At 44.9% G+C, this 24,818-nt stretch overlaps 1 long non-coding RNA gene and 1 other non-coding gene across 2 annotated transcripts in view; both read right to left on the reverse strand.

Moving 5' to 3' along the window:
* The window catches only part of LOC120102428 (uncharacterized), a 32,056-nt gene extending 7,739 nt beyond the window's left edge, over window positions 1–24,317 (reverse strand). The window contains exons 1-3 of the long non-coding RNA XR_015687147.1: window positions 24,110–24,317; window positions 1,592–1,894; window positions 1,157–1,256 (exon numbers count right to left, since the gene is read on the reverse strand). This is a non-coding gene — a long non-coding RNA (uncharacterized LOC120102428). The remainder of the gene's footprint in view (window positions 1–1,156; window positions 1,257–1,591; window positions 1,895–24,109) is intronic.
* Window positions 10,168–10,304, reverse strand: LOC120102693 (small nucleolar RNA SNORA17). Its single transcript, XR_015687381.1, has one exon. It is a non-coding gene; the product is annotated as a small nucleolar RNA SNORA17 (small nucleolar RNA).
* Window positions 24,318–24,818: the final 501 nt, after the last annotated feature.

The raw sequence follows: 24,818 nt of genomic DNA on the forward strand, positions 1-24,818 counted from the left end.
TTGTGCCCTCCATGGGTAGTGCACACACACGTGCATACAAACACACAGGACAACCATACCACTTAAAATAAGATATGTTTACTAAATTTGAGTGAAATGTAAAGAAAAGTTGACACTATTATGCACTGGTAAAGCTTCTTAAATTTGAAATTACAGTCAGGAAGAAATCCATAGGGTAAAAGATAATTCCAAGTGGATTTCTGGCTTCATTTGATGCTAAGAAAGATAAAAAGTAACGACGACGATCCTTAAAATAAGAAAGAGCTTTAGATTTTTTTTTAAAAGAAAAACTCAGCTTAAAAGCATTAAAAGAAATACTAAGCTTAAAATAACTAAAGGAAACCTAAGGTAAAACACGGTGCGCTGCGTTTTCTGAGCGAACGAGAAAAGACATCTCTTCGGTAAACCATCACGCCAAAGCACCAGCGCACAGGCAGAGCATTCACAGTCACAGTTGGCGAGCACTTCCCTGAGCTGGGGCACACAGGACCTACATGTTTATAGAAAGCCAACACGGTGACTGGTACGTTACCGGTGGCCATGTGGGACCAGCAGTGGAGTGATTAATTCCTCCTCACCTTGTGTCTTAGGGTTTCCATCGCTGTGAACAGACACATGACCAAGGCAACTCTTATAAAGGACAGCTGTTGCGGTAAAAATAAAAAGTAGGTGCGACCGTTCCCGCGCTGGCCGCCTGGTACTCTCGGACCTGGGCGGTCGCTCTCTGGCGTTAGTTCTGGCATCGCAGAGCCTTATAGAACTGATATTAGTTTATCACTGATTAGTATCTCTCCTGCCTGCCTAGTTCCGGTACCGGAGCACCATATAGAACTAACACCAATTTGCTGTCCAGGACTGGCCAGAGTAACTAGCAATGGGAATGGAGAGACCGCTGGGGCCAGAAGATAGCTAGGCTAACGTGGTGTGGTGCCTCACTGGAACCAACCACCGCTGAGATAAATTAATGTTAGTCCTATAAGGCCCTACGGTGCCAGAACTAACTCCAGGGAGCGTCTGCCCGTGTGTGAGAGCACTAGGGGCCCAGATTGGAGCTGTGAAGCCCAGGAACCGGTTCTGCTTTTTTGTTTTGTTTTTTGTTTTTTGTTTTTTGTTTTTTAAAACAGCTACAGACAGCATTTAATTGGGGCTGGCTTACAGGTTCAGAGATTCAGTCCATTATCATCATGGCAGGAAGCATGGCAGCATCCAGGCAGGCATGGCGCTGGAGGAGCTCAGAGTTCTACACCCTGATCCAACTGCAAACAGGAGAAGACAGGCTTTCATGTGGTTAGGAAGAAGGTCTCCAAGCCCAACCCCACAGTGACACACCTCCTCCAACAAGGCCACACCTCCTCACAGTGCCACTCCCTGGGTCAAACCACCACACCTTGGTACACTTTACCTGGAGGAGCCCCACCAGGCTCTCACCGTGCACTGCCATTGCCTTGGCTCCAACAGAGGTGAACTATAACTAACCATAGCAAAACAATGCACCCAGGGCCTCCTCCATGATGGGAGAAAGACTGCACCACTGTCTCATGCCCACTGGAAGAGTGACGCCCTCCCCATCCAGTTTCCACCAGCCTCTTACCTTCTGTCCCCTTGGTTGGTTAGCCACACTCAGCAGTCCTGGGCAAACAGGTCTCCAGACTTGTGCTCCCAGAGAAGGGAATGAGAGAGAAGGGGGAAAGGGAAGGAGAAATTGTAACAGAGAAGACAAATTTGTGACTGTTTCTGTCCCAAAACTAAGGTTCATTTTGTCAGATTATATGGTATTTTCCCTGTGTCCCATACATTGTACACCGCCATAGTAGGGCGTCACTCAGGAACTGCAGATCATGGCAAAAGAAGTAAAATCACAGGCTCTTTGAAGAGCACCCAGGGAGGTCCGATTCTGGGAAGGAAATAAAATCAAGAACAATAAGTAATTTGAAGATTCTGGCAGCATTGCTGCATGAAAACACAAGCCCAAATATAGATTCAACCAGACTTCACATGAGCAGTAACGTCCACGATTGCCCCTGAGGGATATTGGTCAGTTTCCCCTCTCTCATCCCAGCCTGGTACAAATAAACTGAAAAGCTCCTCAGAGTGGCATGTAGAACTTTATGACCAGACTCCATTCCCCGACGTGTGTCAATGTGCTTGGAGATAAAAAGGTAGAGTATGACACAGATGATGCAACTTTTTGTCTTGGTCGTGTGTGTGTGTGTGTGTGTGTGTGTGTGTGTGTGTGTGTGTGTATGTGAATGTGTGTGCACATGTGTACATGTGTTGTATGTGTGTACACATGTGTGTGCATGTGTGTACGAGTGTTGTGTAGACGTGTGTGGACATGTGTGTATATGTGTGTGCATATGTGTTATAGTAAATAATATAAATAAAAATTATGACACCATCCCATGCTAGCGCTGGCACCATAGGGCCGCATGGCATCTGCGGGGTACTTTCATTTCAATGAGCAAAACCTTTCCACCTGACTCCTTAAATTTCCAATTCCCATCTCACACTGCCACCGGCTTCTCGAGTCTCTGGTAGTCTCCCCATGATTAACCCCATCAGTGAGCATCCATCTGGTTCCCAAGGTGGGTCAGTGCCATGCCCATCCCATACAGAGACCACCCATCTCACAGCTCTCTTGCTGCAGATTCTATTCATAGTCCCAGCATCCCCCCGGTTGTGGTTATAGTCACAATTCCCAGTATCCCGGTAAAATCAAAACTCTAAAAGCCTGTAATTTATCAATCAGATTTATATCAGTAAATTCTCACTCCATGAAACATTCACGCAATAAACTTTGAACTAATTAATATTGATATACTCTAGATAAGATTATCTAGATAGATATTGTCCTATAAAAAATCTATCCCTTATGAAATATTCATAACTACCTGTGGCTCTTTAAAGCCACACAGATCTAAGTCGTCCTTCTCTGTCTCCATCTTGGTTCCTCTCCTTCCCTCCTTCTCTCTCTCTCCTCTCTCCAAATCTCTGTGCCTGCCTTACTTCTTCACTGCCCAATCACAGGCCCTGCCTTATCTTGTGCCTACCCTCACCTGCATTTAGACAACAATTCACACACACACGTGTGTATGTTTGTACACACACACACACACACACACACACACACACTCTGTCTGTCTGTCTGTCTGTCTGTCTGTCTCTCTCTCTCTCTCTCTCTCTCTCTCTCTCTCTCTCTCTGAGTATTCTTCTGGCCCACATCTTAGTGATGCCCAGAATCATACCTCTGTCCTCTGTCAGAGTGGTCTGGTACCTTTCACCTTACAATACTCTAAGTCGACCCCTCTTTTCTTTGGCCTGATTGTGCTCTGTGGCTCATTCTCAGAAACTATGATAAGATTTAGAACATATTTTCTATAAGAAACTCAACGTTAGATATCAAGATTCAAGAGTAAAGGGGTGTAAAAGGATGTACTATGCTAAACCATATTACAAGAAGCTGGAATGGCTACATTGATTTCAAACAAGTTCAATCCCAGAAAAAAAAAAACAAAAACAAAACAAAAAACAAAACAAGATTATTTGTGATGATATAATGACAACAGAACAAATTCTCCAAGGGGACAGAAATCTTAAAAGACATAAACATCTATCATGAGTATCAAAATGTATAAAGCAAAGACCGATAGAAGAGGGAAAAGACAAGTTCAAACATAGTTCTAAAGCTATTTGCTGTTCTGTCTCAATTATCTAATTTATGCATTATCACCTTTCAAGTTATTCCTTGATCACAAGAACCAAATTCAAGACGATGTTTGGGGTTTCACCATCCCTGTGTCAACACCCGAGAGCCTCATAGTCAGGAAATAAGCAAGTATCCAGAGGACCCCAATGGCAGTGAAGTGGACTTGATCTGACTAGCATCGTGGGATCATTCATTCAAGGGCAGCAGATTCATTCACCGTGAGCCTCTATGGAACAGGCACCGAGACCGACCCTTCCCCATTACAAACCCCAAATACTCAACAGATGTAAAAGCCTGAGGGCTATACGAGGCGTTTCTCAGACAAAATGATTAAGTCACGTGAACATTATTGTTCAAAACAGCACGCTTATAAACACAAACACGAACAAAGAACACACTTCGAGCCACATACTACTGATCAAAGGGAATTTAAGGGAAGGTAAGAAAAACTCCTACTAAGTGAGAGAGACATCATGACTTACTGTAACCTAGCCCTACATCCCGACCAACTGAGCGAGCCAGGCAGCTAACTCACTAAAATTTATGCCCCACAGAAGATGTGCTCAGAGGGAAATTTGAAAGCCAATCATTTGGCTTAACTTAGAACAGTAGAGAGATCATGGATAAAACTAAACTAGATGAAGAAGTAAATGAGGGAAATGATTTTATATCAGAAATGAATGAAATCAAATAACGAATCAAAAGAGAAAATAAACAAATTGGGCTCTTTATTATTGATCTACTCTCTGTCCCAGCGTTCCAGGAATAATAAGAAAAGACATAAATTATTAATTTCATAAACGAAACATGAAGAAATACTACTGATCTGGTGAGATAGGAAAGACAGATAAATGACACGAGCAATTATTGTCCATAAATTAGATAGGGTAGGTGAAATGGATGAAGTCTACAGAAGACCCACATACCAAGATGCATATAAGAAGATACAATCAGCTTCAATGGACTTGTGCTTAGTAAAGAGGTTGGATCAACAACCAGTAACCTTCCAAGAGAAAGCAACAAGCATGTATGGTTTCTTTGATGAATCCCGTCAAGCATTCAAGGAAGTAATGCTACCATCTTCCCACATTCTTCCCCAGAAAACAGAAGCATGGGATGGCTGAGTGGTGAGGAAGGACAGCATGGGATGGCTGAGTGGTGAGGAAGGACAGCATGGGATGGCTGAGTGGTGAGGAAGGACAGCATGGGATGGCTCAGAGGAAGGATAGCTGTTGCTCTTACAGAGGACCAGCATCCATGTTAAGAAGTTTACAACCTCTTGTAACTCCAGTTCCAGACTCTCCAAGTGTGTGTGTGTGTGTGTGTGTGTGTGTGTGTGTGTGTGTGTGTGTGTGTGTGGTGTGCACACAATTAAGTAATTAAGTAATTAATTAATTAAGATAAAATAAGGAAGCTGAAGCAGAATGACCATTCCCCTATTTATCCCATGAATCTCCTCCTAAAACCAAGAAAAGCATTACAAGAAACAAAATCAAGCCTGTGAACAGAGCCAAATGTCCTCAACTTCCTGGTAAGAAGGAGGATAACCAGTTGTCTCCATGTGTGCTACCAAGGAAGACGCTCAGAATAAGAAGGAATGGACTCCATCCACATGAGGAATGCACTGGAAACTCACGAAGTCTGGTCAGACACCTGAGAGGAGCAGAGAAAAGAGCCTGCGCCTGTGCAGATGGCGAACCCCCATTCAGAAGTCTCTCTTCTCTTTGAGTTATACTGGGGATTCAACCGTCAAGAGCCAACAGCTGTCCAGGAAGAGAAATCCGGACTCACAAAGTGCTAATCAGAACATAAAAGCACAGAATGCACGGAAGAGTAAGGCAGCAGAACTTCTCCAAAGGTCACACCGCCGTACCAGAGGAAGAATTCAAACGCTCACTTGTCAAACTAGCCAGTGATTTCCAAGAGAACGCCAACGAGCAAGCACAGGACGGAATTAGAGCAATCCAGTGAGAAAGTCAACCAAGGTAGTGAGAAATTCAGCAAGTTGGGTGAAAAGATCAGCAAAATGTGAAACAAAACCATTGGTGATGTTTGGGGGGGGGGGGGAAGGCTAATGTTGAAAATTAAAAACTAATAGATCATTAAAAAGTAGTCTGAAACATGAGCAACAGACTCCACCAGTGAGGAGAAAGGCAATGAGCGAGGCATGGGGAAAGACCGAGGAAATTCCGTATTAAAACATAAATAGAGAAGGCATTAAATACTTGAGCATTGCCACAACATCTAAGACCTTTGTGGATGAAGAGAACAAATCTAAGAACCCAAGGGTAGAGGAAGGAAATGAGATATAGAAAACCAAAAACACATCAAAACAAACAAACAAGGGCAAAGGGCATGTGAAATTCACCCAATGGAATGACAGCAGGATGTTTTCTAAGCCCAAGAAATGTGCATCCAAGCAACAGGGGCACTTAAGACCCTAAGTAGACATGACCGGAGATGAACTCTTTTATGCCACAATACAGTCAAGATACCCAAAGGATGAAATATACAAACATGTTTACAATCAAACCATTATCGCCAGGAGAAGGAAATGCTAACTAAGCCAGGAAATCGTGGAGCGATGCTTCAAACCCTGATAGTACTCACTGCCAATCATGATGACCGTACATGAGCCTGATGTGTATACCTTCAATCCCAGCAATCTGGAGGCAGAGGCAGGTGGATATCCATGAGTTTGAGCCTGGCTTGGTCTACATAGTGAGTTCTAAGCCTGCAAGGTCTACATAGTGAGATACACCTTTAAAAAGAGAAGGAAGGAAGGGAGGAAGGAAGGAAGGAAGGAAGGAAGGAAGGAAGGAAGGAAGGAAAGAAGGAAAGAAGGAAAGAAGGAAAGAAGGAAAGAAGGAAAGAAGGAAAGAAGGGAGGGAGGGAGGGAGGGAGGGAGGGAGAAAGGGAGGGAGAACAGGAGGAAGGAAGGAAGGGAGGGAGGGGAGGAAAGAAGAGAAAAAGGGAGGGAGAATGGAGAAGAGAGGGAGGGGAAAGGGGAGGGAGGGAGGGAAAGAAGAAAGAAGAGAGTGAGGGAAGAAGGGAGGAAGGGAGGAAGAGAAGGGGGAAAGAAGGAAAGGAAGGAGGAAGAGAGGGAGGGAGGAAGGAAAAGAGGGAGGAAGAGAGGGAGGTAGGTTACTGTAGCCAGTTGTTATGTTTTAAAACTAACAAAGAAACACATTTCAAGATAAGCAACAACTCAAGCAATACTTGACTGTTAAATGAATGTTGCAGAAGACAGCTCAGAATCCTAAACACAGAGAGAAAAGGACCATTTCAATCAAGAGAGTATGGGATAGAGTAAATTTTACGAGAGGACTAGATGAAAGCAGGAAGGAAGGGTAAGGGGGTATCTATTGTGTCCATCAAAGGAAACCAGTAAGCCCCTAATATGACGGCAAGAGAAAGAAAAGAGCAAACAATGATTGAACTGGCCAGAAAACAACCCAAAAAGTTATAGGAACCAGAAGACTTCTTTCAGTAATAACCCAAAATGCCAACAGTTGTGACCCTCCCATTAAAAGATGCAGACCAGGGTAGATGAAAACACAGTGTAACTATCTCCTGTTTCTGAGAAATATACCTCACCAGCAAAGGCACTGACTGAACGTGAAGGGATGGGGCTTCCATTCACCCACAAATACAGGTAGAAAGCAGGCTAGCATAGCTGTTCTGAGAGCAGATGAAGGAGACTCTGTCACACAATTAGAAGACATGAAAAGACTGTAATATTAGAGAGTTATCCATCAAGAAGCTAGAGCAATTGTAGGTATGTGTGCACTGGACGATGTGGCTCCTAATTTCATAAAATAAACACCAATGGACGTAAAAGAATAGGCAAGTCCTGACCCAGTAGTAGGGCTCCAATACCTGACTTTCACCAACAGCTGGGTCATCCAGAATTAAAAATCTATAAAGACACCTCAGAGCATATCTGCACCACAGGCCAATTGGACATAATAAGACAGTTACAGAGCCTTCCTTGCAATGACTGTAGAATATACATCCATCTCAGCAGCCAGGGAACTTTCAAAAAACGATTTTTCTAATTATAAATTTTTAGTAAAATAAAACTAGGAAAAATACTTTTAAAATTCTAGAACATCAAATCTGATATAGACTAGAAACAGGCAAGCTCCACGGCCATGGGTGTTGATGGAGCACAGGATCAACCAAAACCACTCACTCACGGTGCTGGGTGCTGTGGTTCTCAGATATAATCCCAGAATTGGAGAGGCTGAGGAAAGAAAGCCGCCATGAGTTCAAGGTCAACATGGGCTATAAAGTGAATTCCAGGCTACCATGTGCTACATAGGAAGACCCTGGACAGGGGAGAGGAGGAAAGAGGGGGAGGAGGGAGGGAGGGAGGGAGGGAGGGAGAAAGAGAGAGAGAGAGAGAGAGAGAGAGAGAGAGAGAACAAACTCGTTCATTTTAATTTACCACAATAACAGGTTAAAAATAATTACAGAATCATATCAATTAATGTATAAACTATTACATAGATCAAAATAGATCAAAAACACCATGATAGGGCTGGTGAGATGTCGCAGCAGGTAAAAAAAATACTTACCACCAAACCAACTACCTAAAGTTGATTCCCAGAATCCAGAGAACTGACTCCCATAGTTTGTTCTCTGACCTCCACTGTGTGCACATGGGCATGCAGACAGATAGACAGAAAGACACACATAATAACTAGACAGACAGATAGATAAAATGTAAAATTTAAAACACCACCTTAAAAACATAATGCAAAAAATTAAGGATTTTAAAATTCCTGTTAACTTAAAAAAAAAACTTTTACTGGTTTTTGTGATGTCACATCCTGCAACCTAATCTCATTCATCTCCTCCCCTCCCCCTGCACCTCATACCCACCTCACCTGAAACAGAAAGTAACCTCATTGTAGAATCTATGGTGTGTCACAGTGTGCCCCACAGTACTCCATTCTATCTACTCTCTTCTTGCTCATTGCAATGACTCAGTTCGGTTCATTGCCATGGCTACTCTATCAATCCTGGAACCTCACTGGGACTACTCTCCTGTTGTTGCCCAGTGTCATGGAGATCTTCTAGGTATGGATGTGTAGGACTGGCCACTTCATGCACTCCAGCAGTTCATCTATGGGGTAGATGTTGGAGGGGATCAATTCAAATCCCTAGCTCTGGGCCTGAGAGGGATCTGAGTTAGTCAGCCCACCAGCTCTTCTGCACCCACACCACTGGGGCAAGCTCTCCTACCCTGCCCTGACTGGCCTATCTAATGCCACAGGCTCCCACTCTCATGCCCTCAGGGTTGGCTCACCCACAACGCCCACAACCAGGGCCAGTTCTACCCTGCTTCCCAGGCAAGGTACAATGCCTGTCCTCCTGAGCAAGCACTGCTGGTGAGGGGCAGGGCCAGCTCTCCTGCTCTCACAACCAAAGGGTGTGGTCTCCCACCTGCTGTAGATGGCAAGGTGTGGGAAGGGTAGGAGGTTATCTCACCCTTATCCATGCCAGTAGATGGAAGATGAGTGGTGGGACCAGCTCTCCATGCTCACACCCTCAGGGCCAGCTCACCCACAACTGCCACAACCAAGGCCAGCTCTGTTGCACTTTCTGAGTGATTTGCAGGATGCTCTCCCAAGTACTGTAACTGGTTAGAGGTGGGGTCACTTCTCGTATTCAAGCCAAGCCTCCAGGGCTAGCTATCCAACGATGCCTAGGTAAGAGAAGGGGGCTAATTCGGCACAGCCCCCAGATATCAAAATGTCAGCAGGTGGCAGCCCAAACTGTCTGCCTGGACTTGTACTAACGGCTCCCTGCTGCTGCAGAACCATGGACTCAGATGTGGCTCCTGGTGGTCGCACAGATCGCACCCCACCCCACTTTGGTCCAGGTGGCATCACTGGCTACACACACACACACACACACACACACACACACACACACACACACACACACATTAAGCTCCACAGTAGCCTGTAGTCTCCAGTTCTGCCTCTCTTCACTGTGCCCACACCCTTCTATTTCTCTCTCTCTCTCTCTCTCTCTCTCTCTCTCTCTCTCTCTCTCTTCCATTTCTCCACCACATACTCTCTCCTCTTAGTGGCACCCAGGGTCTCTGAGTGTCTGGGGTCGTCTTAGGACTGCTCTCAGGAGTGCTATGCCCAGCTTGTGCATTACAGCATTGGGCAGGGATCATCTTTGGCATGGTATGTCCACCTCTCAGGCCTGTATGGTGCCAGACTGGTGGTCCTCTCAGGCTAACTCCTTGACCAGGTCACCCCCATGGCCCCACGCAGTGTGGGGGATGCTGGGGGAGCATTACAGTGTAGAGAGGAGTGGGGGACATCTGTCCTGGCTCACTCCTGCCAGGGGCCTTCAGCCCCAGGCGAGGTTCTTCTAGCCTCCCACTTGCTCCCTGTCCTGGGAGTCTGTCTGGGCCTGCCTAGTGCCACTCTGCTGGTCATCTCAGGTACTATGACTTTTGTCAGGGTTGTTCACAGGTCAGAGCACTGAGTGTAGACATGGCCTCTCAGTTCTCTGCCATCTACCGATGCACGTGTGACACCGAAGCCACACCTGCAGTGCCTCTAGGGACAAGCTAAGCTAACTTTTGGTCAAAGGGGAGCCGTGAGTATTTTTCAGTTAGTGCCAAGAGCATCTTAATGAAAATGGGATAGCCTAAAGAATTGTATAAGAATAAACGTTATACCCTTAATTTCTTCTACTTTTACTACAGAAATTCTACCCCACCCACTGGCAAGTACAGAGGGGCCTCTAAAAATCTGGCAAAAGATGGCTACTCTCTTCCACCAAAATGTAAACATTCTTAAAATGGACTTGCTGCCGCAGGGATTTCTGGCTTGATTTTTACCGTTTGAAGAGAGTACCAGCTTTACTCACACTTCTTATCATTGTACACCAAGTTCACTTCGAAGAATAAACTGACTGCCTTACTGTTCTGCCGAAATTTTTTTTGAAAAACCACTGTTAAAAATTTTAAGAATTTCACATTCTATTGAGGATTTTATTTCACGGCTTGATCAAGGTTGAAACGCAAAAATCGAGACTGTTTAAAAATCCTTTCAACCAACAACTCTTAAAAGCCAGAAAGATGGTTCAATGGTGAAGAGCAGCTACTGCTATTGCAGAAAACCCAAGTTCGGTTCCCAGCACCCATGTGGCAGCGCACAACCACCTCTAACTCCAATTCCAGGAGATGCAATGCCCTCTTCTGGCATCTGAAGGTACTACATGCAGAGGTATACCTAAACTCACACAGCACACAGAAAAATTAATACATTTGTAAAAAGCAACTCTGCAACAATAACTGAACCAGTTAGCAAAATTGCATATTAACCAAACCAGAAAACACCGCAGAGCCCTGCTCTTAGTTCATGAATAACTCCACCTTCCACCAAGAGCTGTTCCTGGCGCGGAGCCATTCTGGAGGTGCTTTGGGTGAGGTGCACACATTTAATTCCTCTGTCACTGGGCAGATTACAGATCTTGCCTCAAAATCTTATTACGTATGCTTATTTGAGGCCTATGAGTCATGAATGGAAACGAGTATTTCAAAGATCAAAGAAAATGAAGATCCGATCAATTACCGGAGATTCTAAGAAACCACCAAGGTGGGGAAGCCAATTCTCTCCGAGTGCTACTTTAATTAGTATTGCCTTCATGGCCTCAGCGAGGAGAAAAGGAAACAGGTCCAGAATATAATCCATGGGACTGCCTGACGTGCTCAGATCTGAGGATAAGCACACATCATGAAGAGGGGAGGAAGAGACTGCAAACGCTTTGCGTGCTTTTTAAAGTACCAGAAAAAAAATGAAAGTCCACGGCAAGTACCAATTCCCAGGAAAGAGAAAAAAAATCACTGAAACTGACAAGACAGGTATTTTCAGCTACTTAGAAATTAAAAAGAGGTCTCCTGCTTCCAGACGACTCACATAATTCTGCTGGGAAAGAAAGCAGGTAGATAAAATGTGGATCACACAAACTTTGTACATAGAGACATATGTTTCCCTATGCTCAAACGGAAAGCCAAACCACCTGTCAATATTGAGGTATCCACATCCTAGAGGAAACAGAACAGAAGAGTTGGAGGCTCGAATAGAAGTCCTGTTAGACAAATAATAAGGTCCTTTTGCACGAAAGAGTATACATTTATGCTTTGGGGACACGAAGCCATCGAGAGATGGAAAGGGGAAGGCAGTGTGGTTCCTATACATAATACAGCTTCATTAAGCCGTGAGGCAAATTAAATCATAGCATTTGCAGAAAAATAGGTGGAAACTGAGATCATTACGTGAAGCAAATATAAAGGAGGAGGAGAAGGGGAGGAGGAAGGAGAAGGAAACTAAGCAAGACTCGAGACGAACATTACATGTTTTCTTCTCTATGCATAATCTAAGTGTGTGTGAGCATGTGCCTGTACATGACAGAGAGAGAGGGAGAGAGAGAGAGAGAGAGAGAGAGAGAGAGAGAGAGAAAGAGAGAGAGAGAGAGGAGAGAGAAGAGAGGAGAGAGAGAAGAGAGGGAAGAGAGAGAGGAAAGAGAAAGAGAAGAAAGAGAGAGAAGAGAGAGGGAAGAGAGAGAAGAGAGGAGAGAGAAGAGAGAGGGAAGAGAGAGAAGAGAGAGAGAGACTAGGAAGGGGCATAAAGTAGAAGGCGGCAAAAGAAGTCTAAGAGAGGGCATCTGTGGGGAACATGAGAGAAAAGTGAAATAAACGTGTCATGGAGGGAGCAGCCTTATGAGGGGAGGGTGGGTCAGGTTGCTGAGGAGTAGAGATGAATGAAAGCCAAGGATAAAGGTACATACATGTGAAAATGCCAGGATGAAACTCACCATTATGTGCTATAAAAATCAATAAAGAGGACCACACAGGCACAGTCCCCATCCCAGACACGTGGAACTCAGCAGAAATCTCCGTGTACTTCATTCACACGTTCACACACATGCTCTCCTTCCTGGGGGTTTGTTGTTGCTGCCTCTCTCTGCTTCTTAAACCAAGTTCTACTCTTTCCCCACTCGTTCGTGTGTCCATAGGCACGTGCGTGAGCACGTGTGTGTTCAGACTCTTGCTGTAGCATGAGTGTGGAGTTCAGAAGGCAACTTGGCTCTCTCTTCCCACCATGTGGGTCCCAGGGGTCAGGCACAGTGGCAGGAGACTTTACCCACTGTGTCCCAATGCCAATCCCATCAAAACGATGAAAGATTAAGAAATGCTTTAGGGGCTGGGGATTTAGCTCAGTGGTAGAGCGCTTACCTAGGAAGCGCAAGGCCCTGGGTTCGGTCCCTAGCTCCGAAAAAAAAGAACCAAAAAAAAAGAAATGCTTTAGGTGTGGGTGCCATGCATGTGCAATCAGGACCTTATAGAAGTCAGAAGAGACATTAGATCCCTGAAACTGAGCTGGTTTTCAGTTACCGTGCAGGCGCTGGGAACTGCGCCTGGGTTCTCCGGAAAAGCCTGGAGTGTTCCTAACCACTCTTCTCTGGGCCTGTTAAAATCTTCAAGACTGAACTATTAGAGCACATCATAGAGTGTGAGTTTTCCGAGCAGAGACCCCGTGATGCTGCTCAGCTTGGTACCCATCCCAGGCCTGATGTCTCATCACATGTATACGCCTGCATCCACAGGCATATCTATCTCTTGGGTGCAAGTGTGTCTGCGGAGGAGCTCCGCTCTTTAATACAGTGCTGCTGCTGATCTAGTTCCCGTGTCCCGTCGCTGACCCACGGAACGGCACTCTCCCGGGGCTCTGATCTGGGACACCTGTTACCTGCCTATGTGCCCTATTTTGAGAGCACTCCCCCACCCCTTTCCACATGGTTCCATTTATGATTTAATAGATCACATCAGACGCAATGATGAAAAACACTCCGAGTTAATTAATGGGGTGTAAATTACATAAGGGGTGCATTATAGAATTGCAAACAAGACTTAGGTGTGGCCATGTCCTCCTCTGCATATTCCCAGATAACACTAATACTCTTGACACTTCCTACAGCAGCTCCACACTACAGTCCTCACTGGCAGAGTGTGACAAGGTTCAAAGGCTTCTCTGGAGCTTCTGTAGCCTGCCGGGTGGCCATTAATTAGTTAATCAAACGTCACACTGTGGAGCAGCAGAGCATGTTGTAATCAGAGCCGGGGAGTAACCTCCACATTGGACATACCACCTTCCGATCACATGTGGTTCCCCGTTGCCAGGGTTGGAAGGGACCTAAATCATAAGCCTTTCTCATGAGGTCTTCATGAAGCTTCTCGGTGGTTATTTCCCATGATCCTGTGCTCCCTTCTGTTATTTTAAAAATAAAGCCATCCGGGAACAAAACAGAAGTGTGTTCTGTCCATTTCTTCCAGACGATCGGGTCCGACGAGTTTGACTTCGGAGGAAGTAAGTTGACTCCATGTGTCACTGGGTCTCCTGACCTTGAACACCCTCTGGTCCTTATTTTCCTAAAGGTATACAGGTTAGTTTTTCCAGCTTATCCCTGAATTCCCTCAGCTAGGAAAGTCCCCTAAGAAAGCTGACTCCAAGTTCAGAGTACAGACACTTCTAACTCCCAGAACACCCATTCCCTGCATCTGGCTCTGCCTTTCAGGAGACTATGCCTGGTTTCCAGCTCTCTTGAAAATACATTGTACGTAATGTGTGGTTAACTCTCACGGCCCAAGGACCATCTCTAGGGGATTTAGCTCAGTGGTAGAGCGCTTGCCTAGGAAGCGCAAGGCCCTGGGTTCGGTTCCCAGCTCCAAAAAAAAGAACCAAAAAAAAAAAAAAATAGGAGCATATTTCAAATACTGCACATGGGCGATTGGCTTGAATTTCCTCGCCCAAACACGGCTCCCGTTTGAATGTAATCTTATTTGTCTGTTACACAAGTTTTCAGAGCAGAACAGAACACACCAGGCCTGTTCCAACGATTCCCGGAGTAGGACAATTGCTTCACTCATTCAAACCGTTTCAGGCCTATTACCAGGTGGGCTTGCTTCCTCGGCAGCAATGCTGGGCTGCTGTATCAATCGAAATAAACCTCACAAGACCTTCTTGCCCAGGTACGGATAAGGCAAGCTCCCCTCAGCCTACAGGAATGCAGCTTTGTGTGTGCACATGACACAGAGGCAGGGGACACAGTCATCAAGACTCGGGGTTCTAACAGCAACTTCTAAATGTGTCTGTGTTATTTCTCTTTTGTGTTTGGGTGACATCAGACATAAAGTCCACTCAGTGTCCCAATGGAAATTTGATAAGCATTAATATGTGATATATATTAATATATTATATATTGTAATATATTATATTATATATATTATATATTATATGATATATTATATTATAGAATTTAATATATTAATATATTATATATAATATGTTATTTATTGTATAATATCGTATATCATATATATATATATATACACATATCAAAGTTTCTGATATAAAATTACTACTAAACCTGACAAGATAGAACCCACTGGCTGGCTCCTAGAGACCACCTTCCATGCTGGTATGCCCATGTTTTCCTGTCCTGGTTTAATTCATCCTAAGTCTGATGAGTAGTAAGCAGGAGACAGAAGGAGCATCCTTCTGGAAGACACCAAAACTGACCTAAGAACTTTCTAGAAGCCCTTTGAACAGACACTTCCCTGGGAAAGAGCCTTGGCTCTCTCTGAAGCCGAATTGAAAGTTTTCTTTGCTACTCATCCACTCTTCAAAATCTTTCTTCAATGTGCCCTCCTGCCGAAAGACACACACGGCAGGCCCTTCCCTGACTCTAGTTGGAGGTGTGAGGCTGGAGTCTTTACAGGATATCCCCAGGTGGTTTTTCAAGTTGGCCCATTTGTATGTAGGAGCGACTGCCTGCTGACAGGTAAGGAACTGGACCAAGGAACTGTGCATGCTTCTGGCTCACGGAACAGACCATGGTAAAGCAGGCTGCAGCCCCACGCGAATGCCACAGGATGTCCTGGTAGATTGATGTGCTAGGTGTCTGTGCCTGTCTCCTGGACTGGCGCCCTGCCTACCTGCAGCACAGTTGGTGGGGGCTTGTCCAGGGTATGAGTTCCTCGTCTCATGACTGTGACCAAAAAGCCATGACTCACAACTGGAGGGGACAGTCCGCGTGTCAGGAAAGTCGTGGAAGCAGGAGGCGGTGGCCACAGGCAGCAGATCCTGAGGAAGGATCTCCATTTAACTCAGGCTACCACCCTGGCTGAGACATAGCCCCACCCTCATTTAGGGTAAGTCTCCGTAGCTCACCTCAGTAAACCTTCCTCCCAGAATCCACCAGAGCCCCTGAGAGGCATCCCCAAGGCTCCTTTTCTGGGTGATTCCACATTCTCTCAAGCTGACAACACTAACCGTCATACCAGACATGTAGGAACTCCTGGGTTTCATTCAGAAAACAGCATGTGAACAGCATTGCTGAGGGCTTCAATACACAAAAGGATTGCAAGTTCAAGGCCAGGCCCAGTTACAAAAGCAAATTTGAGGTCCCAAGTCAGAGTTACATGAAACCCTACAACAACAACCCACAAAAGAAAGGAGGGAGGGAAAAGGAAAGGAAAAGAAAAAATAAACAGAGAAAAAAGGAAAACTTCAAAGCCCAAGTCATAAAGCCCATGCTCTCAGTATTTCTGGCTAGCACAGAAGGAAAAAATCCCCAAGAACAATTCAGAAGGAACTAACAGTCAACCTAACACAAAATATTTGTCATGAATTTTAAAAAGAATATCTTCCTTACATGCTGCAGATCTCACGGTCTACAAAATAAAATCCGCCCTTTGAAAACGTTTCACCCTCCTTAAGCCTTCCTAACTGGACCTCCTCTTCACTATGCATCTGGTACATCACCCCGAGGAGTCTGCACAGGTGGCCTTGAGCCTCTGTCACCTCCCCTGAGTCCTGCTGACCCTCCTGTTACTGCCCTATTAATGCAGCTGTGCTCCAGGAAGACCAGGCCTAGAGGAGAGGAAGGAGGACTAGTCACTCCTCACATCTCAGGATCCCTCTGTTTCTTGACTCTCTCTTCCCTGTCTCTTGCTTCCTCTTCTCTCTCTGCTCCTCTCTCCTTACTGGGGATCAAAACCAAGGCCTCCTGCGTGCTAGCTGAGAGCTCTACCAGTGAGCTACACTCACAGGCCCTTTTCAACCTTTATTTCTAGGCAAGATCACAGTAAGTGGCTCAGCCTGGCCTTGAACTCACTCCTTAGCAGAGGCAGGCCTCCAAGCTGCTAGGGTGACAGGCCTTTGTCACAGACCCAGCCTTGCCTCTGGCCCTCTCAGCGATTTTCCATTCTTACTCTGTTCTTTCCACCTTTTAATATATTCCAGTCCACATGCACACACGTGTGTCAGTGTGTGTGTCTTCTCATGAGTGTGTTTGTCTGTGAAAGCGTGCATCAGTATGAGTATATGAGTGTATGTATTTGTGTGTATGTGAGTGTATGTATTTGAGTGTATATGAGTGTGCGTGTACATGTGGGTAGGCACATATGTGCGTGTGTATAAGTATTGAGTGAGAGTGTATAGTGTATGTGGTGTGTATAATGTATGTGGGAGTGTGTGGGAGTGTAGGAGAGTGCGTGTGAATGTGTGTGTGGTATGTGTGTCTGAGTGTGTGTGTATGACAGTGTGACTATGAGAGTATGTGTGTGAGTGTATATATGAATTCATGTATTTGCATGTATATAAGTGTGTTTGTGCATATGTATGTAGAAGTGTGTGTGAGTGAGTATGAGTATTGTGTGAGTGTGTTTGTATGTGTGTGTGGTATGTGTAGTGTATGTGTGGGTGTATGAGAGCATGAGTGTATGGTGTGTTATGAGAATTTGTGTGTGAGTGTGCATGAGTATGTGTGTGGTGTGTGTGAGTATATGAGAGTGTGTGTGTGAGAGAGAGAAAGAGAATGTGTGTGTAGGTGTGGGGGGTATGTAAAGTATGTGTGTGTTAGTGTAAGAGAGTATGTAATATGTGTGTGGTATGTGTGTCTGGGTGTGTGTGTATGAGAGTGTAGGTGGGTGTGTGTGGTGTGTTGTAAGAATTTGTAAGTGTGCATGAGTGTGTGTGTGTATGTGTGTGTGTGTGTGGTGTACTTCTTCATATGAGGAAACATATTTTGCCTTTCTCCCCCTCATTGTCCCATCTTGAGTCCCCTTTCCCTTCCATCGTTGTCTTGCTGGGTCTGGCCACCTTTGCTGAGCGTGATTCTATTCAGTTCTACCCATTCTGCCTCAGACAGCGTCTCTTTCTTGAAAAAAGAAAAGGTGTCGCTGTACAGCACCTCATCTTCTTTGTCCATTCTTCTGCTGATGGACGTCTAGGATGGGTCCCGTTTCCTGGCTACTGTGACTAGGGCAGCTGTGATCATGACCTTGCAGTTTTCTCTGCAGTAGGAAGTAGGCTCCAGGTGCAGGCACATGGGGCTATAGCTGGACGGCTAGTGTTTCAAGGAACCCCACGGTTATTGTCCGGAGTGGCTGTACGAGTTTTCACCCCCAGCAGGAGAGAACAAAGTATCCTCTGGCCCATTCTAACCAGCATTTGTAGCTATTTGCTTTCTTAGTACCAGTCACTGCTCTCACCGGGTGGATGGGATCTCAGTGTGGTTTTAACGTGCATTAAATCACTGGGATTTAAGCATAGTGAATGTTTTCAGACGTTGATTACCTATCTGTACTTCTTTGCTCACCTGTTTATGTGCTTGCCTGTTGACTGACTGACAGACTCGTTTGGTCTTACTTTTGCCATTTGATGTCTTGAGCTCTTTATATATACTAGAAAACAATTACCTGTTGGGTATGACGCCTCTTGGTCTAAAAGCTAGCTCCTTTTTCTGCTGCTCCCATTGCTGTCCGGCTTTTTAACTTGCATGGTTATTTCTTGAACTCTCAGAGTCCTTTTTAATGCCCTCGTGTATATTTTGAGTGTTTTTCTTCAGCAGTTTGGGAATTTCGAGTTCCCCCTTAAAGTCTTGGATCTATTTGATTGATTTTGCACAGGAGAAGGGGGTGGATCTAGTTTCTGTCTTCCCCATGTGGGGATCCAGCTTTCTCAGCTATCTATAGCCCGTGTGCGTGCTCTTACAGCTTTGTTAAAGTGGGTTGTCCCTGTCTGTGTAGGTTCGTTTCTGAGCCCTTGCTTCTGTTGGTCTGGTTTTGGAACCTCACTGTGCACTTCTCTGGGCTGTTACAGCTCTGTGGTGCTTGTTGAAATGAGGATTCATGACAGCTCCATCACTGATCCTTGTGGACATGAATATTTGATTATCTGGGGGTAGGTTGTGTCTCCAAATGAACTTTAGATTGTTTTATTTCTAGTTCAGTGGAGAATAGCCTTGGGATTATGATACAGATTGGGTAGCATCTGTAAAACATTTTGGTAATATGGACCCATTTCCCAGCGTCAATTCTGCCCATCGAGGAACAGCAGATGTCCTCTTCCCTTCTTGTCTTGTCAGAGATGAGTTTCCATCCTGGGGATCTTTCCCCTCCTTGATAAGGTTTGTTTGGGGTATTTTTTTTGATGAATGGGATTCTCCCACCATTGATTCCTTCCTCGGAAAGTTGGCTATTGGTTCTGGAGTTTGACACCACACGTCTTTCTTCTTTAAGTCCCGAGACACGTGAAGTCCTCATAAGCGAATCAGAATACCCCTTGTTACTCTGGCTAATTTTAATGTTTTGGGGCCATCTACTCTTTGGGGAGAAGATGTTATATCTGCAGAGGGAGTATATCAAATTTGGTGAAATTAATGAAATAACTAATCTTAGCATTATTTCTGAGTTTTCAATGATTGTCATGTTTCTCCTCTGTTTTTGTTTTTAAACACACACTTTGTCAGTGTCCCTATGTGTCACACACACACACACACACACACACACACACACACACACACACACACACTTGCATGCATTCTCTCTCCCTCTTTCTCTCCCTCCCTCCCTCCCTCCATTAAGTTTCTTTTAGGCAGAACTGGGCCACTCCATCCGTGAATCTCCAGTTCAAGACTTCCTGAATTTAGCAGACTATGCGACTTCATTTGATTTGATTTGTGAGTTCCTCCTGTGAGCGAAGCCTCGCTGGCATTCGTTGTCACTGAGTTTCTTCTACATTGAAAACTGAATGAAAAAAATACCCTAGGAGGAGAAAAGTGGGTTGTTTTAGGTGTTACACTATTCTTACATCATTTAAGCAGCATGTTGCAAGATAACAGCCCTAACGTGTGGACGATTCTACTTATAGTAATAAATTACACGTGACACACATTTGGTTGCAAGCATCTAATTCCTTTTGTGTGCATATAATTCAATTCCTTGATTATTATAGAAACTCCACTGGAGATGTGACCTTTAATTTGTCCTAATGTATATAGGAGATAAACATGTTGCTGGGATTTAAATAACCGCATTTGCATGGTAATATGTTTAGGAAAACATGATGATTATTTATAGGGCTTTGGGCTATTTAGAAATATTGTTTGTAAATATTTGTTTTGTCTATAGCAAAAAAAATTTTTTTCCATGAGGCTGTAAGTCCTTTCTCCGAGCCTTTGTGAGCTGTGTCTGGAAGATCTCCAGGCAGCACAAATTACTGAGAAACAATGAAAGGCTTCATAGCCCTGTTTGTTTGCTCTGTGATATGGAATTCACGATCAAACTTAGGTGACCGAGGGCTTCCCATCCGCTCACACGACAGAAGTCTTTTCTGTAGAGAGTGTCAATTGCTCACCATCCTTTCCTTCTTCTGCCCCTGTGACTGTATAGCCCCGTTCCTTCCAGGGGTAAAAAAAAATCAAAGAGGAAATTCTAGTCAGGTACAACTAACCCCTTGGGGAGTGCAGTGGACTGATGGTCAATGAGAGATGCAGATTAGTCGATGAACGATCTTTGAAGGCATTCATCGCCATGCTGGGACCCTACCCCAGCCTGTCCAGTCAGCATTCCTGCAGGAATTCTGAGCAGCAAGGACTTTAATGCTTAAATGGAAAGACCAGTGCTCACCCACTGTGCCAAACCTCTACGGCAACCATTCAAGGGGGGGGGGTTGCCTTTTACTGTAGAAAAACAATCTGGGTTATGAACAGTACAGTGGCACCATAGATTTGTTCTTAACAAGTTACCATGTTTTCTCTTCTACTGAATGATTAATTGTTCCGCGTTTGATCAGGCTTCTTTTTATTCGTCAAAATAACCAAAAGAGCCAACCTGATAGTTAAATAAGATTATGGCGTCTCATTAATATTTCAGCTGGCTATTTCTAACCCATTATTCTGATCATCCCCTAATGAGCACAATGTGGTTGGCTAATTCTGAAATTCAAACTAATTTTTTGCAAGGGTGGAAAAAGAAAGTGCAAGTCTTACTGACTTGGAATTTATTAAAATCCCTACTCCGATAAAGAGTAACAGGTGTGCATCTATAGGTACGAAAATGCTTCTGTACATGGGGTAGCAACTTCAAGTGTCTCCTAACTTGTGTCATTACCTAACCATGTCACGTTACGCATAATCACTTATGTATGATACCTGATACGCACAACTATAAATCTACTTAATTCTACCGTGATATCTTAAATGGATCTTTAAGGAGATGGGGGAGGGCAATTTGTTTCTTCGCTGAGCAAGTCAGACAACTTATCATGAACCCCAGTAAACTGAAATCAATCACGTGCAGAAAGTGCACAGTTCTTCATGGAATGGTCGTAAAGAGGTTGACTTTATGTAAATGAATCCTCTCCCCGCTAAAACAAAAATCACTCGTCTTTTCACATCCATAGACTAAGAACAATAAACACGTCTTTTTTGTCACTGATATTTTCAATGATGATTTTGGCATCTGCTTCTTTCTGTTATTTAATTAACCTGGTTTCAAAATAAACAAAGGCACCGTGTGTGTGTGTGTGTGTGTGTGTGTGTGTGTGTGTGTGTGTGTGTGTGTTTAAATCTATTTATTCCCTTTGGATCATTCCATGGCCTCTATGACGGAGGAGCATCACCCCCTCTAGTGGATAAAGGGAAAACGCATGCAAGCCAGGAGCTTGAAAGGCCCACTTGGGTTTCCTGCAGCCTTCAGGCTCTCCTAAGTAAGCGGCTGATGAGTTAATTTCCTCCCGTCGCTGCTCTCCCTGAGAACATATTGTCTTGGAGTGAGGACTGTGTCCCACACGTTTGTTATATTAAGATGTAGAACAGAACTTGGACGTTAGCACAATGCAATAGAGGAAATAATCCTGAACAGACTTCCTGCTTCACCAGGGAAGCAGTATGTGGAACCAACCCCAATCATTCACCTCTCTCTCTCTCTCTCTCTCTCTCTCTCTCTCTCTCTCTCTCTCTCTCTTTTTCTGTGCGTGCATGTGTGTGTGTGTGTGTGTGTGTGTGTGTACACGCGTGCACTAAACAAAGAGACATCAAGCCCCCCACTCTCTACACCAGGAATTTGTAATCATTATGTATGCTAAAATATATTTTGTTGTTGAATTAAATGGACTAGCCATTAGCTTTTAGACTTTTCATTTATATAAAAAGTTGTTTAGAGGCGTAGTTTATGGTTTCCTACAAAAGAAACATCTATTTTCAGTTGGATAACATAATATATGTCACACACACACACACACACACACACACACACACACACACACACACACTGGGAAGCTGGCTTATTCTCTGGGAAACATTTATCAGCAAATGGTCCATTAACTTCTACTCAGCTATGGAGATTTAAGGTCAGTCAGTGGGCATGACTGCTGGCTCTAACTTCCGATAAGTAGAATAAACAAACACCCACTCAAGTATAAACTAGTTTTACTTTCTCTCTTTGAGCTTTAAATGCTGAGTTCTTGTTGCCAGCATCCCATGACCGTCTGTCCTTCACTGTCGTGTCTACTCTACTTCTCAAAAAGGAGGTGCTGGAGTCCTCGGACACCATATTGCTGACAAACAAGTTAAGGGATGCTGGAGATGGCCCTGGACATCCCTTGATATTGCCCCCTTATTTGAATGAGGTTTAATTGACCCATGAAAATATATTTGAGGCACTGTAGGTGGCACAGTAACTATGAGTGTTCACTGCTCTTGCAGAACACCAGACTTCATTCCCAGCATTCATGTCTGATTATATATCTTTAATTATATTTTGAGATATAGGAAAACAGGACAAATATATATATGTGTGACCTGGGCATATATATAGTGATAAATCTTCACATCTATTCGATAGTCAAACAATAAGAGGGGGAGATTTGAAAACATTCTTTTTTTTTTTTTTTTGGTCTTTTTTTCGGAGCTGGGGACCGAACCCAGGGCCTTGTGCTTCCTAGGCAAGCGCTCTACCACTGAGCTAAATCCCCAGCCCCGAAAACATTCTTATGAAAAGTAAAACTGTCAGTTGACCATCACATAAGTTGCAATATCCTTGCAAGTCTGAAAACACAAAGCAATGAAGAAGGCCTTTATCAGATATCATGAAGGGGCTTGCAGCAAAGCCATCCTCAAGTCATAAATAAACCTTAAGAGCACTTAAGATGTAGATGGTCAGACTGATCTGGTTACGTGAAGTAGAACATTGAGTAGCAGTGTAAGTAGGTGGCATTTCACACTGCTATCATTGTTTCTCAGCTCATAAAACACTTATACTTCCACCACTGGGTTGGGTTGAGTTAGGTTGAGTTGGGTTTGGCTTGGGTTGGGTTGGGTTAGGGTGGGTTGGGTTGGGTTGGGTTAGGGTGGGTTGGGTTGGGTTGGGTTGGGTTAGGGTGGGTTGTGTTAGGGTGGGTTGGGTTGTGTTGGGTTGTGTTAGGGTGGGTTGGGTTGTGTTGGGTTGGGTTAGTGTGGGTTGTGTTAGGGTGGGTTGGGTTAGGGTGGGTTGGGTTGTGTTAGGGTGGGTTGGGTATGGGTGGGTTGGGTTAGGGTGGGTTGTGTTAGGGTGGGTTGGGTTGTGTTGGGTTGTGTTAGGGTGGGTTGGGTTGTGTTGGGTTGGGTTAGTGTGGGTTGTGTTAGGGTGGGTTGGGTTAGGGTGGGTTGGGTTAGGGTGGGTTGGGTTGTGTTAGGGTGGGTTGGGTATGGGTGGGTTGGGTTAGGGTGGGTTGGGTTAGGGTGGGTTGGGTTGGGTTGGGTTAGGGTGGGTTGGGTTAGGGTGGGTTAGGTTGGGTTGGGTTGGGGTGGGTTGGGTTAGGGTGGGTTGGGTTGGGTTGGGTTAGGGTGGGTTGGGTTAGGTTGGGTTGGGTTAGGGTGGGTTGGGTTAGGGTGGGTTGGGTTAGGTTGGGTTGGGTTAGGGTGGGTTAGGTTAGGGTGGGTTAGATTGGGTTGGGTTGGGGTGGGGTGGGGTGGGTTGGGGTGGGGTGGGTTGGGGTGGGGTGGGTTGTTGAGAGCAGATTTTCCCCGGTAGTTTGGGCTTACCTCATCCTTGCTATGTCCAGACCAGTCTTGAACTCACAGAAATCCTCCTGCTTTAGCCTCCCTAGTGCTGAGATTATGAATATGTGGCGCCATGCTTGGTTTTGCCTGTTTCTTTATCTGCAAAATGACAGTGCACTCTTCCTTTATCACAGAGTTGGTGAAAGCAAAGTAGCCTCGAGTACCCGTTCCTCAATCCTAGGACTGCCCCATAGAGACGGGGAGTTGGACACTATAAATATTCATAGCAAAGTAGGAAGTTAGTCTCAGAGAAGCTCCAAGAATGTTGAGAAAGGATGTCAAAGCTGAACCCCCCACCTCTGCGTGCGGAGAAAGCCATTATGCACAGACATATGGAAGTAGACGATGAAGCGTGACTAAGGGAAGTGGGTGAGCCATTTGCACTGAACAAGCCTTAAAATGAGTGCCTGCAAATAAGGAAGCAGAGGGAGGTGGAGTGCAAGCTCAGCAGCAGGAGAGGCGCTCAGACTCCATGCCTGCATGGTGTTCGAGGGGCAGCAAGGCCAACCATCTGTCCCACAGGTTAAAACTGCTGTTCTGAAGCTGAACCTTTGGGGTCTGTGCTACACCTAAGCGTTGGGATCAGAACAGCACCGTGGTGATGAGTTTCAGGGTGGTTGGAAGAGGAGAAAGGAAGGGTTGGTGTTAATATAGGAGCTCAACCGGCGTGCAACCTGGAAGGGGGTTCTAA

This window comes from Rattus norvegicus, chromosome 4 (assembly GCF_021556685.1).
Source record: "Rattus norvegicus strain SHRSP/BbbUtx chromosome 4, alternate assembly SHRSP_T2T, whole genome shotgun sequence".
Classification (NCBI taxonomy): Eukaryota; Metazoa; Chordata; class Mammalia; order Rodentia; family Muridae; genus Rattus; species Rattus norvegicus.